This window comes from Tamandua tetradactyla, chromosome 1, assembly GCF_023851605.1.
Source record: "Tamandua tetradactyla isolate mTamTet1 chromosome 1, mTamTet1.pri, whole genome shotgun sequence".
Lineage (NCBI taxonomy): Eukaryota > Metazoa > Chordata > Mammalia > Pilosa > Myrmecophagidae > Tamandua > Tamandua tetradactyla.
The window spans coordinates 84,498,345-84,514,239 of NC_135327.1; the positions used below are offsets into that span (position 1 = coordinate 84,498,345).

Below are 15,895 nucleotides of genomic sequence, written 5' to 3' on the forward strand. Positions count from 1 at the left end.
GCAGACATATTAAGTCCATAGTGGTGGTTATTATTTCTGGATTTTGAGAGGCTGTTTTATATATAGAGAGAACTAAGAACAAAGCCAAACAGGTTGGGGTTAAAGTAATTCAGAACATAGAGGTAAGGAAGACAGTGTCTATATTTTAGAACTGCACATACTCTTTGAGACCAATGGAAGAAAGGTTTATTTGGTCTGGAACTGAAATTTTCTGAAGTGCATAATCTAATTCAACCTATCTGTATAGCCCATTTGAACAACTGAAACACAGGGAGCACAGAATAAGAAAGAGATCCTTTAATCTTATATAGATTATTGTAATGCCTGGATACATCCTAGAGTATATTAAGCAGATAATCAAAAAGTATTGGCAAAGTCCCCTGAGGGATGAGAAAAAGAATATGGAACTATTAAATCTTACCATCAGGGAATCCCCTGATACTGTGTCAAACTTTAGGGAAACCGAAATTAATAGGCCATGCCCTCGATCATGAGGCTTACTCCTGTGAAGCTGTGTAGTTAGGAGAAATTTAGGCTACCTGTAGGCATGCCTAAGAGCTACTTCTTGAGGACCTCTGTTGTTGCTCAGATGTGGCCTCAGTCTCTCTAAGCCCAACTCTGCAAGTGAAATCATTGCCCTCCCCCTACATGAGATATGACATCCAGGGCTAAAAATCTCCCTGGTAATGTGGGAAATGACTCCCAGGGATGAATCCAGACCTGGCACCATGGAATCAACAATTCCATCCTGACCAAAAAGGGGGAAAGAAGTGTAATTAATAAAGTATCAGTGGCAGAGAGAGTTCAAATAGAGTCGAGAAGCTACTTTAGAGGTTGCTCTGTGCAAGCTTCAGATAGATTTTACTACCTAGCATAACCTGCCAACCTCCAGCCAGGACCATTCCAGCCAATCCTACAGAACACCTAGAACAATATATAAGATTCCACAAGGGTTCCAGTCACTAGGGTAACTTTCCAGAAACCTACAACCTCCAGATGGGTCCCTGGTCCAGATAAGTTCTGAAACCTAGTCCAGCCTCTCCAGAACATCAGATGATTCCATCTCTCTACCCCATATTAGTGACAGACCCTTCCAATATGAAAAATTTAGAATTGCCACAGCCCAAACACCCCTAAAGAGAGGGATGGAAAGATCAAAGGTAATGGTGGAGTTAGATAGGTTTAACAAATGAATATGAATGCTGAATCATTGAATTGGTATCTATTTTAGTCTCCAGTATTTTAGAGCAGCTAGAAGTAAAAACCTAAAATTGTGAAATTGTAACCCATGTCAAATTGTGAAATTGTAACCCATGTCACTCTGAAATATGTTGTACAACTAATTGTGGTGCTGTGCTTTGAAATTTCTAGCTTTTTTGTATATATGTTATTGTTCACAAAAAAAAGTGATGATAAAAAAATATTTTTCCTTCTAGCCTCCTATATTCTGGAGCAGCTAGAAGGAAAAATATGAGAGGATCATATAGTAGCCAATGACAAACACTGGGATCTGTCCTGTTACTACTTGTTGAAGAGTGCTTTGAAAACGATTGCTTTTTGGTTTCTTTGCTGTGTATATATGTTATACTATACAATAAAAAAAGTTAAATATCAATATATATATATGAAAGTTAAAGATATATGTGTGTGTGTGTGTCACTGAAAAGAATAATTTAAAAAAATGTGAAAAGACCAGAGAAGTTTAAACAGAGTGAGGGAGAAAGTGGTTGGGTATGATGCCAGAGAGATAAAGGGGCAGGGGCAATGGAGCTAATCATGTAAGGTATCATGGGTCATAATAAGAACTTTTAATTTTACTTTGAATGAGATGGGATGCCATGAGGGCTTTTGAGTAGAATAATGACGTAATCTGACTTATGGAGACTGAGATGACAAGATCTCTCTGTCATGGTGAAAAGTCATGCTGATGAGATAAGTAAGGGGGGAAATTGGTAAGGAGATAACAGAAACAATCAAGGCAGGAAGTGACCATGTCTAGACCCAGAGTGGTAGCAATGAGTGGTAAATGATAAATTCAGAATATATTTTTAAAAGTAGTGTTGAAGGATTGGCTATAAGATCAGATGAAAAATATAGAAAAAGAGAGGAGACAAAACAGAGCCATGGATTGTTGCCTAAACAACTTGAAGAATGGAATCGTCAATAACTGACATGAGAAGGACTGCAGGACAACCAGGGTTGATGAGCAGTATCCTGAGTTTTATTCCAATCTTGTTAACTATAAGATGACAAATCCAAACAGATGTTGATTAGACAAATGGATATGTATGTCTGCAGTTCAAGAGATAGTTACAAGCTACATATATAAATTTGGGAGTCAATAGTTCAAAGATGATATTCAATGTCATTATTCTGGATAACAAAAAGTTAATGAAGGAAGTAATTTGAAAAAAAAGGTTCAAGGACTGAGTCCTAAGGAAATGCAACAGTTAGAATTCAGGGAGAGAGGAAAAAAATTCAGAAAATAGGTTTATAATCTGCAACCATAAACATAGAAAGAAACAAAGTGTGGTGTCTTAAAAGCCAAGTAAAAGATGTGTTTTAAGAGAATATAATCAAATACGCCACATGCTAAAAAATAGGTCTAATATTTTGCTGATTGGTATTTAAGCATCCAGTTTAACATGGATGTGTCATTGTTGACCTTAATAAGGACAGTTTTAGGTAGAATGGTAGGGATAAAATCCTCCTTGGAATGGGTTCAAGAGAAAATGGAGGCAAAAATAGAGAAACAGATTGGATTTTCCTTGCAACTGGAAAGAACTAGAACAAAACATACAAAAAAAATTATGAAACAAAGATATTTAAGACACTTGATATCAGGCAGTGAGGGCAGTGATATTCAGAAGATGGGATATAAACAAGATGAATACTATGATTGCCCAAAATTCTTCCTTGAGAAAGTGATAGCGGATGGAGGGGCCACCCCAGGAGAAGGGATTGTTGAGGAGATGGAAATGAGAGCCCAGTGAGAACAGACGGCTAACATTCACAGACTATAGTACAGGAGAGCAGAGAGCTATACAGAGAGAAGCACTGAAGATTTGCAGAGGGTCCTACTGAGTTTTCATCCGAGTACTGATCATCTCATTCATATGAGGAAACTTTCTGAGACTTGGGAAATACCTCCTGAAGGGATTAAAGGGGCAGTACCTGGTAATCACACAGGACAAGCAGAGTGCCTGTTCCCACCAGCCAGACTGGAAAACCACAGACTGGGAAATAGGCATTGAATATAGTACTCAGAAGGAACTTGCCTCATTTGTGGGAAAAGAATAAATAAATTTGTGGGATAGCTCTGTATACCTATATTAGAAAAGAAGGTCTCAAATCAATGACCTTCAGCTTTTACTTATGACTCTAGAAAAAGAAGAGCAAATTAAATGCAAAATTAGCTGATGAAATGAAATAAAACTCAGAGTAGAAGTCAGTGAAATAGAAAGCAGAAAAACAAAGGAAATTAAAGAAAACCAGAAGCCGGCTCTTTGAAAAGATCAATAAAATAGATAACCTCTGGCCAGACTGAGTAGGAGAAAAAAAGAGAAGACAAATTTACACATATCAGGAATGAAACAGGTGACATGACCATAGATTCTTCAGATAACTTGAATAGCTCTGTATTTACTGAGGAAATTTAATTTATAGTTAAAAATATTCCCACAAACTACCAGCCTTTGTGGTTTAACTCATGAATTCTACCAAACATTTAAGGAATAAATAATACCAATTTCTACACAAGGTATACCAGAAAATTGAAGAGAAGTCAACACTCTCCAATCCATTCTCTGAGACTAGCATTACCCTGTTGTTTTTTTAAGCAGACATTTCAAGTAAAGAAAACAACATATAAATGCCCCTCATGAACCCAGATGTTGGAAAACTGTAAACAAAAATTCAGCAAATCAAATATAATAATATATAATAAAGATAATATACCATTACCAAGTGGGGCTTATCCCAGGATATATAATATTTTAAAACCAATCATTAACCATATTTAAAAAAAAAGAAAAACCATATGACAATCTCAATAAAAACAGAAAAGGCATTTCACAAATCCAACATCAATTTCTGATTTAAAATTCTTAGTCAACTAGGAATAGAGGAAAATTCCTTTAACCTGATGAGGATTATTTATTTTAAAATAATACCTATAATTATCATTCTTAACAGTGAGAGACTGAATGCTTTCCTCTAAGATTAGGAACAAGATAAATATGTCTGTTCTCATGACTTCTATTTAACATTATACTAGAGGTTCTAACTAGTACAATCAGGCAAGAAAAAATAAATGGCATCCACTTTGGAAGAATCTACTAAGAAAGATACTAGGTTAGGTGAGTGTAATAAGGATGCAGGATACAAAGTCAATAGATAAGCTCTATTTTATTTCTATAAACTGTCAATAAAGAATTGAAGATTTAAACTAAAAAAAATACTATTTAGTGAAAGGATAAATGATAAATTTAAACTAAAAAATACTATTTAGGGAAAGCCCAAAGTATATGGGCTCAGATGCAGGCAGATGGGCCATTGTCACAGTGGTAGATGTGCAAGACCTGCACACTGAAAACTACAAAATATTGCTGAGAAAAATTCAGGACTCATAAAAATGAAGGGAAATTCCTTGCTACTGATTCAGGAGATTCGATATTATTGAGTTAATTATACTTAAATTCTTTGATTCAGTGCAATCCCTATCAATATTTCAGCAGGCATTTTTTGTAGGAATTGGTAGGCTGATTCTACAATTCATGTAGAAATGCAAAGGACTTAGAATAGCCAAAACAACTTGAAAAAAGAAGAATAAAACAGGTCTAAAGCCACCTGGTGTCAAGACATACTATAAAGCTATTGTGATCAAGAGAGTGTGGTATTGGCATAAAGATAGACAAATAGATCAATGAAACAGAATATGAGTCCAGTCCAGAAATATATCACATACCTATAGACTTTTAAATTTTAACAAAATTGCAAAGCCAGTATTGCCTTTTCAACAAATGGTGCTGGAAGAATTATGCATCCATATGCAAAGAAATCAACTTTGATCCATAACTCTCCCTATATACAAAAATAAACACAAAAGAGATCATAAACTTAAATTACAAACTAGAAATACAAAACTTCTAAATGAAAACATAAGAGAAAGCTTTCATGACCTTGGATTAGGCAAAAATTTCTTATATAAATTGATAAATGGACTTCATCATATTAAATACTTCTGATCTTTGAAGGTCCCTGGTAAGATAAAAAAAACAGTGAGCTGGTGAAAAAATATGTGAGGCATATATCTGATAAATAACTAGTTTTCAGAATATATAAGGAATTCTTAAAGGTCAATATTAAAAAAATACATATAAAAAATGGGCCAAAACAATTAGACAGATACTTCAACAAAGATTTACAAGATATGAATAAGCACATGAAAACAGGTCAACATTATTAGTTATTAGAGAAATGAAAATTAAAACCAAAATGAGATGCAACTTCACACCTATTAGAATGGCTGAGATTAATGACAAACCATACCAAGGGTTGATAAGAATGTGAACAACTGGAATCCCCACACAGTTTCTGCTGGTTGGAATGTAAAGTGGCATAATTACTTTGGAAAACACTGTGGTACTTTTCTTAAAAAGTTAAACATACATCTACTATATATACTTACATGAAGACATGCGAAGTGTTCATAGCAGTCTTACCTATAATAGCCAACACTGGAAACCACCACCCAAAGGCCCATCAACAGGTGAATTGATAAAGAAATTGTGGTATTTTCATGCAATGGAGTATAACTCACCAATGAAAATAATGAACTATTACTGCACACAACAAGATGAGTTAATCATGAAATAATTATACTGTGTGAAAAAAGTCAAGCATACCATTTATATAATTACAGAAAGTAGATCAACAGTTGAGGAGGGTTTACCAAGAGGCTTGAGGAAACTTTGGGAGGTGGCAAGTGGGTCTATAATCTTGAGTACAGTGACAGTTTCATGGGTGTATACATATGTCCAAGCTATTAAATTGTACACTTTAATTATGTGCAGCTAGTTGTGTATCAGTCATTCCTCAGTGAAACTGTTTAAAAAAAAACTAAAGGAAGGAAGGAAAGAGGGAAGGAGGGAGGAGAAAAATTGGAGACATCAAGTATAAACAATTCTTTTAAGGAGTTTGGGTATAAAAGGAAAGAGAAAAATGTAGTAGCTGGAGATGAAAGTGGAGTGGGAGAGGATGTGGGAGTTTTGTTTTTGTTTAAGCTGGGTGAAATGAAAGTTTGCTTGTATGCTGGTGGGAATGATTCAGTTGAGATGCAAAATTATGCAGAAAAGTAGAAGGAATATTGCTGGAACAATGTCATTAGTGGTCATGAGGGGATGAGATTAGGGCACAAGTGGAAGAACTGACTTAAATAGGAATAGAGACCATTTATAATAATAGGAAAGAAGGTGGAGTGGGATATATGGGCTCAGAGGAAGGCAAATGGTTCAATATCATGGTGGCAGCTTGTGAACAATTGTTCACACCCCAGCCCCAAACACTGTACCAAGGAATCATGTTGAATTTAGAATAATAACCAAGTCTGGTATGGCACTTGTCTACTATTCTGACGGCACCTCCTGAATCACTGAATTCCAGTCAGTTTGGGTTTTATTTCCTGCTTAACCTCCCTGAGTTCAGTACTGCCTTAGGTGAATTTGTATTTCCTGCCTCTTATGCATAGAATATTCTTTCTGCTGACCTCAGCTTACTGGCTTCTTCTTGTCCTGCATCTCAGTGGTTTCCTCCTCCAGGAGGACTTCCTTGACTGTACTTCAACTAAATTAATTCCCATACCCAGCAGTCCTCTATCACATACCCTGTTCAGTTTTGGTTATTGAACTTTTTAGTGTCTGACTTTTTCTTGTTCACTTATTTGTTCGTTCATTTTCTTCCTTTGCCCACTAGAAGTTAAGTTCCATGAGAGCAAAGGCCATGGCTGGCATGCCCAGCACCTAGCGTAGCAGGCAGCCCCTGTTTGCCCAAGCCACTTCCTCTTGCAGCAGGCAGGCCCTTCACTCCTCCTGGCAAATTTAAACTACCTCCTCTTTAAAAATTCCCCAAATTCCTCTGAGCAGTCAGAACTACACATAAACAGAACGCTTGCCCCGAAAGCAGGTAAAATTGCACTAGGCAAGGTAAAACAGATTCCTGTGAAGAAACCCCTCCCCTAACCACCCATCCGCTTCTGTAAACCCAGCTTCGCCCCTTTCCCAATTTAAATCAGCCAATCGTTTTCTTCCAACACCACCAGTTCCTAGCTTGTCTTTAATGTGTCATCCTGACTGTAAAAGCTTTTGTAGCCTTTTGGTCAGGGCTCAGACTTTTGAGTGGACTCGACTGGGCCCCGTGCACACGGACAAATAGAATCTTACTTCCTGAAGCTCCGGAGCCTCAGTCCCAGTTCCCTCGGTGTCGGCGCAGCACTAGGAATACGGCCTCATTTTCAGCAGTTCCTCAGTGCATTTTTTTGAATAAACACATGAAATTATTTCAAGTCAGTGGGGGATTTCAAGTCAGTGGGGGAAGAGAATTGAGAAAATTGTGTATCTATAAGGAAAACAATGTAGGTAGACTACGATTCACGCTACAATTCAATATAAATTCCAAATGAGATAATGTTTTAGAAGAAAATATAGAATATTTTTACAATCTAGAGATAGAGAAAGGCTTCCTAAGGAGGAGTTTGAATCCAGAATTCATTTTTAAAAGACTGATAAATTTGGCTTCAAAATTGTTTAAATCTATCTCTGAAAAAATAGAAAGGCGGGAAAATCGTGGGTAGAGATAAATTAAAGACTAAGAAAATAAAGACTACCAAATTGATAAATAACAGATTAATAAAGAGCGTACAAGTACATTTAAAATTACCATCTGATGACTAGGTAAGCAAAGAATATTCACAGGCACTGAACAGAATAAATTCAAATGACCAACAAATATGGAAAGCTGCTCAAGGTCACTATTAATAAGGGAAACACAAATTTACATTGCAAGTTTTCTCTCCCACAATGGAAAATTTTTAAATAATTCATAATGCCCAAATATTAGACTGTGGTGGATAGCCCATTCATACAATGCTTTGCATATGTAATTGATACAGTATTTGAAAATGGCAATTTGGCAATGTCCATTAAAAATCAGTATTCATACCCTTTGAAACAGCAATTCCAGTTCTAACAGCCTACAAGTATGTACAAAGACGTAAGTACAAAAAGATATTGCTGACAGTGTCCAGGCAATGCTCTAAATACTTCGTTTATATGCACTCTTTGAGTTAGGCACTGTTTTTATCCCACATTTCACAGTTAAAGAGAAGCACAAAGAGACAAAATACTTGGCCCAAGCTCACTTGTTCAAGTTTACTACTTGGGTTCAAATGCAAGCTGATTAGATACAGAGACTGCATCTTTAATAACTTTTCAAAACAATGTAAAGACCATCAGTGGAAAAATTTAAATAAATTATGAAACATCCAAATTATAGAACTCTATTTTTTAAAAGATATGCATACAAAGAGACTCAAAATATATTGTATTGAGGGGGAAAAGAGTAAACCACAGAACAATACTTATAGTAGGATCCCATTTATGTCAAATGTTAAAACCATAAAATAAATGTTTATGTACATTTCTCTATTATAATCTGCAGAAAACTGTCTGGATATCAATATCATGGAGACCATGATATTAGAAGCTAGAGGAGAGTTTTCAGATTTCTCCATGGTTTTGCTTGTTTGGTTTTTTTTTTATTAATCAAAAAAAAATTAACTAACACAGCATTTAGAAATCATTCCACTCTACATATGCAATCAGTAATTCTTAATATCATCACATAGATGTATGATCATCATTTCTTAGTACATTTGCATCGATTTAGAAAAAGAAATAGCAAGATAACAGAAAAAGAAATAAAATGATAATATAGAGAAAAAATAAAAATACAAAATACAAAAAATATATATATGAAAAAACAAACAAACAAAAAACTATAGCTCAGGTGCAGCTTCATTCAGTGTTTTAACATAATTACATTACAATTAGGTAGTATTGTGCTGTCCATTTTTGAGTTTTTGTATCTAGTCCTGTTGCACAGTCTGTATCCCTTCAGCTCCAATTACCCATTATCTTACCCTGTTTCTAACTCCTGATTGTCTCTGTTACCAATGACATATTCCAAGTTTATTCTCGAATGTCGGTTCACATCAGTGGGACCATACAGTATTTGTCCTTTAGTTTTTGGCTAGACTCACTCAGCATAATGTTCTCTAGGTCCATCCATGTTATTACATGCTTCATAAGTTTATTCTGTCTTAAAGCTGCATAATGTTCCATCGTATGTATATGCCACAGTTTGTTAAGCCACTCGTCTGTTGATGGACATTTTGGCTGTTTCCATCTCTTTGTTTGGTTTTGCCTAAGTTTTTTTTAGGATTTTTCTAGAAAACATATATAATATATAAGTAGAATAAATAAATATTGTTCCTGGTACCTACCAAGCAGCTTTTAAAAATAGAACCTCTGCAGGTTCTTTGTGCCCTACTAGGCCCATAATGAAACTATCCCAAAAGCATGGGGCTACATATACACGGTCAGGTTAAGTGTGATGGTTGTTTTAGAAGTATTTTATTTTCATTACCATTACTTTTTTTTTTTCAAGGTTGTGTGGACTCTATGGGAAATGTGTATGTGGTCTTTGTGCTTTGTGATTCAATTTATTATTAAAAAAAAATCAACAGCATGTTGTTCCTTTGCAGTCACATTGCCACATCTACAATGTTATGGTCATGGTTGCCTGTTACAGGAATATGGGAAAAGCCGCAGTTGAAACACAGCAACAGAACTGACCTTCACTCCAAGAAGGTTAAGAAAAAGTGCTAATATTGTGGACCTGGATGACATTAGTCATCTTTTACATTTAAAAGAAGTTGTATATTGTAATCCACATGGGTAATGCAGAAGACCAAAAAGATACACTATGATGACACTGCAGATTGATCACGGCTCTAAAGGGAATAATTATTGACCTGCAGACTGAGATTTGGAAGTGAGAATCTGATATTATTCAAGACAGAATAGACAATATTCAAGACAAGGTTTTACCACAGATTCAGAGAAAGACACATCAAGCGGCTCCCAGGATGTGGCCAGCCTCCTGCAATATCCTATATCCAGCAACAATAGAGTCAGAACAGCTTTTGGCTACTTCATCATCAGTTCCAGCCTCTGACATCCCAGAAAAGGGTTGGAACAGCCACTCAGCAGCTTGCACCCCTAAGGACACAATCCCAACTCCCCATCACACCAACAAACAATCTTTCAGGATCCTCAGAAAAACAAGAAAGGGGTTCTGAATTCACTGAGAAAAGGAAAGGGGGATTAAAATGACACTGGGGAGTTGTGCCTTGTTAGGTTAGACATTTCCAATAGTTTGAATAGTACAATAAATACTATATTTTGCTTTGTAAACTTATCCAGGATACCAGCTATGGAAGTGATTAACTGGAATTTGGAGAGATTCAGTTATAAGTTTCATGGAGAAATGGATCTGGAAAATTTTGGACAGCTATGTCATTAAAGAAGGTATAAACAACTCTCTTTTCTTGAAGGTCAAGAGCTGGCATGCTAAATGCTTTTATATATCCAACTCATTTTGCTAATACGGTACAGAACAACATGGGGTTTATTTGTGCCAAGTTAATGATAACAGTGGAGGCAGTAAGAGTTTTGGGCAGAAAGTTTAAATATCTTAATTTTATATTCAAATGACCTGTGTAATTGATGCCATTTTAGAAATTGGAATTATCTGGAATTTAATAGTTTCACTGTGGCAATTTTGTCTCTATGACAGGGATAGAGCTCAGTCAAAGCTGACTTCCCAAAAGAAATACTTCTTTAGGCCCTAGGTTTTCCCATTCAGGATAGAATCCAAGGGATGTCTGTGTTTAAGGGATATTGAAATTTCCTTGGGTAGTACAATATGCTAGAAATGCATTACTTAAACATTAGACATATTAACACAGGAATTGTATAATTTTGATTCTGAACCATGTTTAAAAATGGAGAAAGAACCCTTACTTCCTGGAAATCACAGGTATTATGGAAACTTTTGATAAAAATAGTAATAATTTGCTATTATCAGATTACCCTAACTTGCATTTAATAATGCAAATGGTTTTTGTGGCGTTGTACAAGGTTGATTTTGTACTTAATGTTTATAAGGTCCTCTGGGTAATGATTATGTCTGTGGCCAGCGTCACATTGCTTATGGATATACACACCAATAGTCTGCTCAGTCAATGCTGGGGGAGAAGTGTGCAGAACCCTCAACTGGTTGCTCCAGTATGAGGCCATATATTCTTCAGAACCTGCTTAAAATGGCAAAAGGGAAGGCTGACGGTGGGCAAAAGAGCCATAAAGAAGGAATAATTGTCTGGAGGGTGCTTCTGGGATTTTTCTCCCTTTAAAAATAAGAGCAAAGTCCATTATTATGGCATCTCTATAAAAGCGTTCTTACAATTTTGATAAACACCTCTTTTGGGGGTCTCCCAAGAGGTACACTCTTTATGATATAAACATAAACAAGCAACTGAGATAAATACCCAAACTATATGTATGCTGCCCATCTGTTTTAGACAAAGTGAGAGTGGAAAATTTTTTGTTATAGGTTATGCTTAGAAGTTTAGAGAAAAATATATGCCTGCTGATTTTCTGGGATATACATTTATCACCCATTATTTAGTACAGAGTGCTACATAATTTGACAATCACTGTGTGAGAAAATGTTCCATAATCTTAGACCCCAAAAATATGGGTCTTATGTTTATGTTCACAGAGGTAAAAAATTAACCATCACTTTAACTCTTTATATTCTACCTTCAAAGCTGAATAGGTTTCCATAATACCTGTGATTTCCAGGGAGTAAGGGTTCTTTCTCCATTTTTAAACATGGTTCAGAATCAAAATTATACAATTCCTGTGTTAATATGTCTAATGTTTAAGTAATGCATTTCTAGCATATTGTACTGCCCAAGAGAGAAAGAAGTACCCAAAAATTAATTTTTATTGTTAAGAGGTACCAAAAATTAGCAGGTTCTTGATCTTTAGAAAGACTTGTGACATTATTCTAAATTGGATATTTAGATTTGGGAAACGCCCTAAAGAGATTACTTCAATGTTCTGTACACAATGTTTTCAGATACACAGGTCAGGATATCGCTACCTCTTCCACAGCATATATGGACACCTTTTAGTATCTGATACTGTTATCTATTCTGCTTAGCTATGTACAGCATACAGCCTGATACTTGTTTTTATCACCTGCTAAATGTTGCCATTAATACAAAAAGTGATATCAGTATTGATATATATTCATTGGCTTGAAGAGTGACTGACCCCCAAAATTCATATCCATCTGGACCCAGTGAATGTGGACTTATTTGGAAATAGAGTCTATGTAGACACCATCAAGTTAAGATGAGGTCATACTAGATTAGGGGAGGCCCTAAATCCAATATGATTTGCATGCTTATAAGAGGGGGAAATGGACACAGAGGCAGAGATACAGAAAAGGAGAATGCCAGGTGAAGATGGAGAAGAGATTGGAGTGAGGTTCCTGCAAGCCAAGTAATGTGAAGGATTGACCAGCAGAACCTTGGAAAGAAGCATGGAAGAGATGCTCCTTCTAAGGCCTCAAGAAGGATCCAAACCTGCTAACACCTTGATTTAGAACTTATAGCGTCTGAAACTGTGAGACAATAAATACATTGTTTCAAACCACCTAGTTTGTGGTACTTTATTATAGCAGCCCTAGAAGACTAGTGTGAAGCAATATGATGACATATCATCTGCCATGCTTGCTGGGTTAGTAGCCTGCCCATCAAGCTACATTTTGAAAATGGTTATGCTATATTTCAAGTTTAAGATTTCTCCATTGGCTTCAAAGAAGCTACTTTCAGAGCTTCAATTTTAGGGTTGAGTCTAACTGTAAGACTCATGGTTGCTTTTAAAGACCATTTTTAGGTTCTTTTGGGGGTAAATAATATCTTTCTATACTGTGTTTCACCACGTGGGGAGAAGGCACACTACAATGTCATCACACACTTTTAACTTTTTGTAACCAAGTCCAAGAAATATTTTGGAAGGCACCACTCATAAACAAATTCTGATAATTTTCAAGATCTTCTGAAATCCTATTTTAGGCTTTTGAAGGTGAAATTGTACCCAAGTTATTATTTTTCCCAGCCTGCACTCCAGGGTAGGTGGAATACTCTTGTTCGAGCTTGGCCATACCTCTCCTGAGATCCCCTGACCCACCAAAAGAAGCCACACAAGTGAAGAATGTTGGTCAACAGAAGCCCGGTGTGATCTGGTACTGGGAAAGAGTTCTCGGTGCTAAGATTAATGAAGCTTGGCACTTAAAACAAACTTCCACTAAACTCTTAATGAACTTTTTGAGTACATTTGTAAGCCATAAACCCATAAACAGAGGCTTCCAGTTCCCCCAGCTGTATGTGATTCCAAATCAAAAGGCACAAATGTCCAGAGGATTAGCACCCTAAAGGGGATTTGTATTGAATCCCCAGCAATTGTATGAGAAGTCCACCAGAAGGCAGGCTGCTTTCACAGTTTACTGTGATATAAATTGGTTCAACAGTTAAATTTTTTCCACGCCATTTTAATGAGGATTTCTGCGAAGCTTGATCATTTCCTGTTTTCTCTTTCTTACGCTATGCCCTGGTACCAATTCATAGACAGTTATCTTGTTATAATTTTTTGTGAGTGTGATTAAAAATGAAATTACCTACCTAATATACAGCAATGCTAAAACTAGTGTTGCCTACTTTAACTCTGCATTTGCCTACAAGGAAGTTTATAATCCAGTTAATCGTTTAAACTAATCCACTTATTCAGTTAATCAGTAGTAAAAGATTCCATTGTTTTTAGCAGCAAAGGAGAGCAACTAGACCAAACTGACTAGTGGACCTGTGTCCGGGTGTCCATTGCAGGGGTTACCCCAATGCATCAGGGACCACATGCTGCCCTGGCTCAGAATTCTTGCACAGAAAGCACCCAAATCAATGCTGACACCTTGAGGACTTCAAGCTTGTCCACATGCCTCAGTAAGGGCAGGTAAACCTAAAAGAATCTTGAAAAAGAGCAGGCCATTGTGTATGACAATGTGGAAAAAAATTTCAGGGAATTTTCCATAACCAACAAGGCTTGGTGACTTTAAAATACTTCCTCTTACTAAGTTTCTGATAGTCCATGACAACTGCCCTTTACATAAGACTGGACAGGCCCTCTAATTTGGGAGGTAGGTGGAAGCTATTTTTGACAATCTATGGGAAGACATAGAAAAAATGTATCATTGGAGAGTTCAGTGAAAATTATCTGTCCTGTGTTTACTGACCATGAGAAGACATAGAAAAAATATATCCTTAGATATTTCAGTGAAAATTATCTGTCCTACGTCTACTGACAATGAGCTGCTGCACTGCTCCCCACAAACACTTTCTGGAAGTTCTTCTTGCAGCTTTTAGTGCTAACCTCTTGGCTACATGCATGTGACACAGTGGTTGTGGATGAGTAAATCAACAGAGCCCAGGCCAATAATGAGTAAGCAAACACTCACCAAGTATGTTATCACTGAACTTCAACCTCCTTTACATTGTTTAAAATGTTTTTCTGCAAGGGCAAGAGACATATGTAATCAAAGAGAAGAAAAAGTCATGGCTCATTTTTGTGTGTGTGCACTAATTACAACTGACACCACCCATAGAGATGCAAAACCAAACCCTTTTTAGACTGAAAGCCTGGCCTGAATCATCAGAGCCTCCAGGGATGCCTGCTGGTAGATGGGAAAACACCAGCTGTATGCCAGGTGCAAATAAATTTCTTTTATTTTACTGATGGGTGGTGAACATCTTTTCCTAGAGAAGTCTTTAGAGACTACATTCCCTTAGGGAACTGCCATCAGCCCTTCCGGAACCCATGTGGCAACAGCCATGTCTTGCTCTGTGATGAGAAGCCTAAACCTTTTGAAATCACTTCTGCAAATATCCACAAGACAGGAAAAAGCATGCTCTGACGAGGGTCAGAGGATCTAGTTTTTTCTAACCATTGAGATTGCAAAAAGGCATCACAACAGATCCAGATTGCAAAAGAAAGGCAGGAATGAGCAGAAATTTGAGTGATAACAGAGCCCCCTTAAAAGCTGTTCTAATGAAAAACCTGAAGAACATACCTGCTAAGGAAAATGTGATCACCACCAATACCCCCATGAAAGAAGCATTACATACACTGAGTTACAAAAATAAAATTTGGAGAGATAACAGATTATGAGTCTATGTTTCGACAAAACCTGACATGTGCTAGAGTGAGCAAGAAAAAGAAACTTTCGACTTTTGTTTTACTGAGAAGTCAACTGACATTTACCTAACCCTGCATGAATCAGCCATATAAAAATATAGAGAAGTGCTCCCAAACATGATGGAGCAAGAATAGAGGTCACTATGTGGTCAGAATAGGGACCTTTAGGGCACAGGAGCCAAAAAAAGTCCTTAAGCCTAATATCAGCGACTCAGTCTGTGTTTGCCAAACACCTGGGTGCAGCTAAACACAATATATAAGGTTGGGAGCTATTTGCAAGAGTCTTACCAGTCATTCCATCTTGTATCTTGTAGAAGCATGCTTGGAGATGGAAGCAGATGGAACAGATGAGATTCATGTCATCAGTGACTGAATGACACTGATATATGACTGCCTGGTATGTGACCCTGGAAAAGTGAAAGATTATTCCGATATGGAAATATACGGACTAGAAATTTTTA

General features: G+C 36.6%; 1 long non-coding RNA gene across 2 annotated transcripts in view; it reads left to right on the forward strand.

The window, feature by feature from the left end:
• The first annotated feature begins 971 nt into the window (after positions 1-971).
• LOC143685050 (uncharacterized) overlaps positions 972-15,895 on the forward strand; it is a 95,978-nt gene continuing 81,054 nt past the window's right edge. For both annotated transcript variants that reach the window (XR_013176345.1, XR_013176343.1), the window contains exons 1-2: positions 972-1,160; positions 15,749-15,831. This is a non-coding gene — a long non-coding RNA (uncharacterized LOC143685050). The remainder of the gene's footprint in view (positions 1,161-15,748; positions 15,832-15,895) is intronic.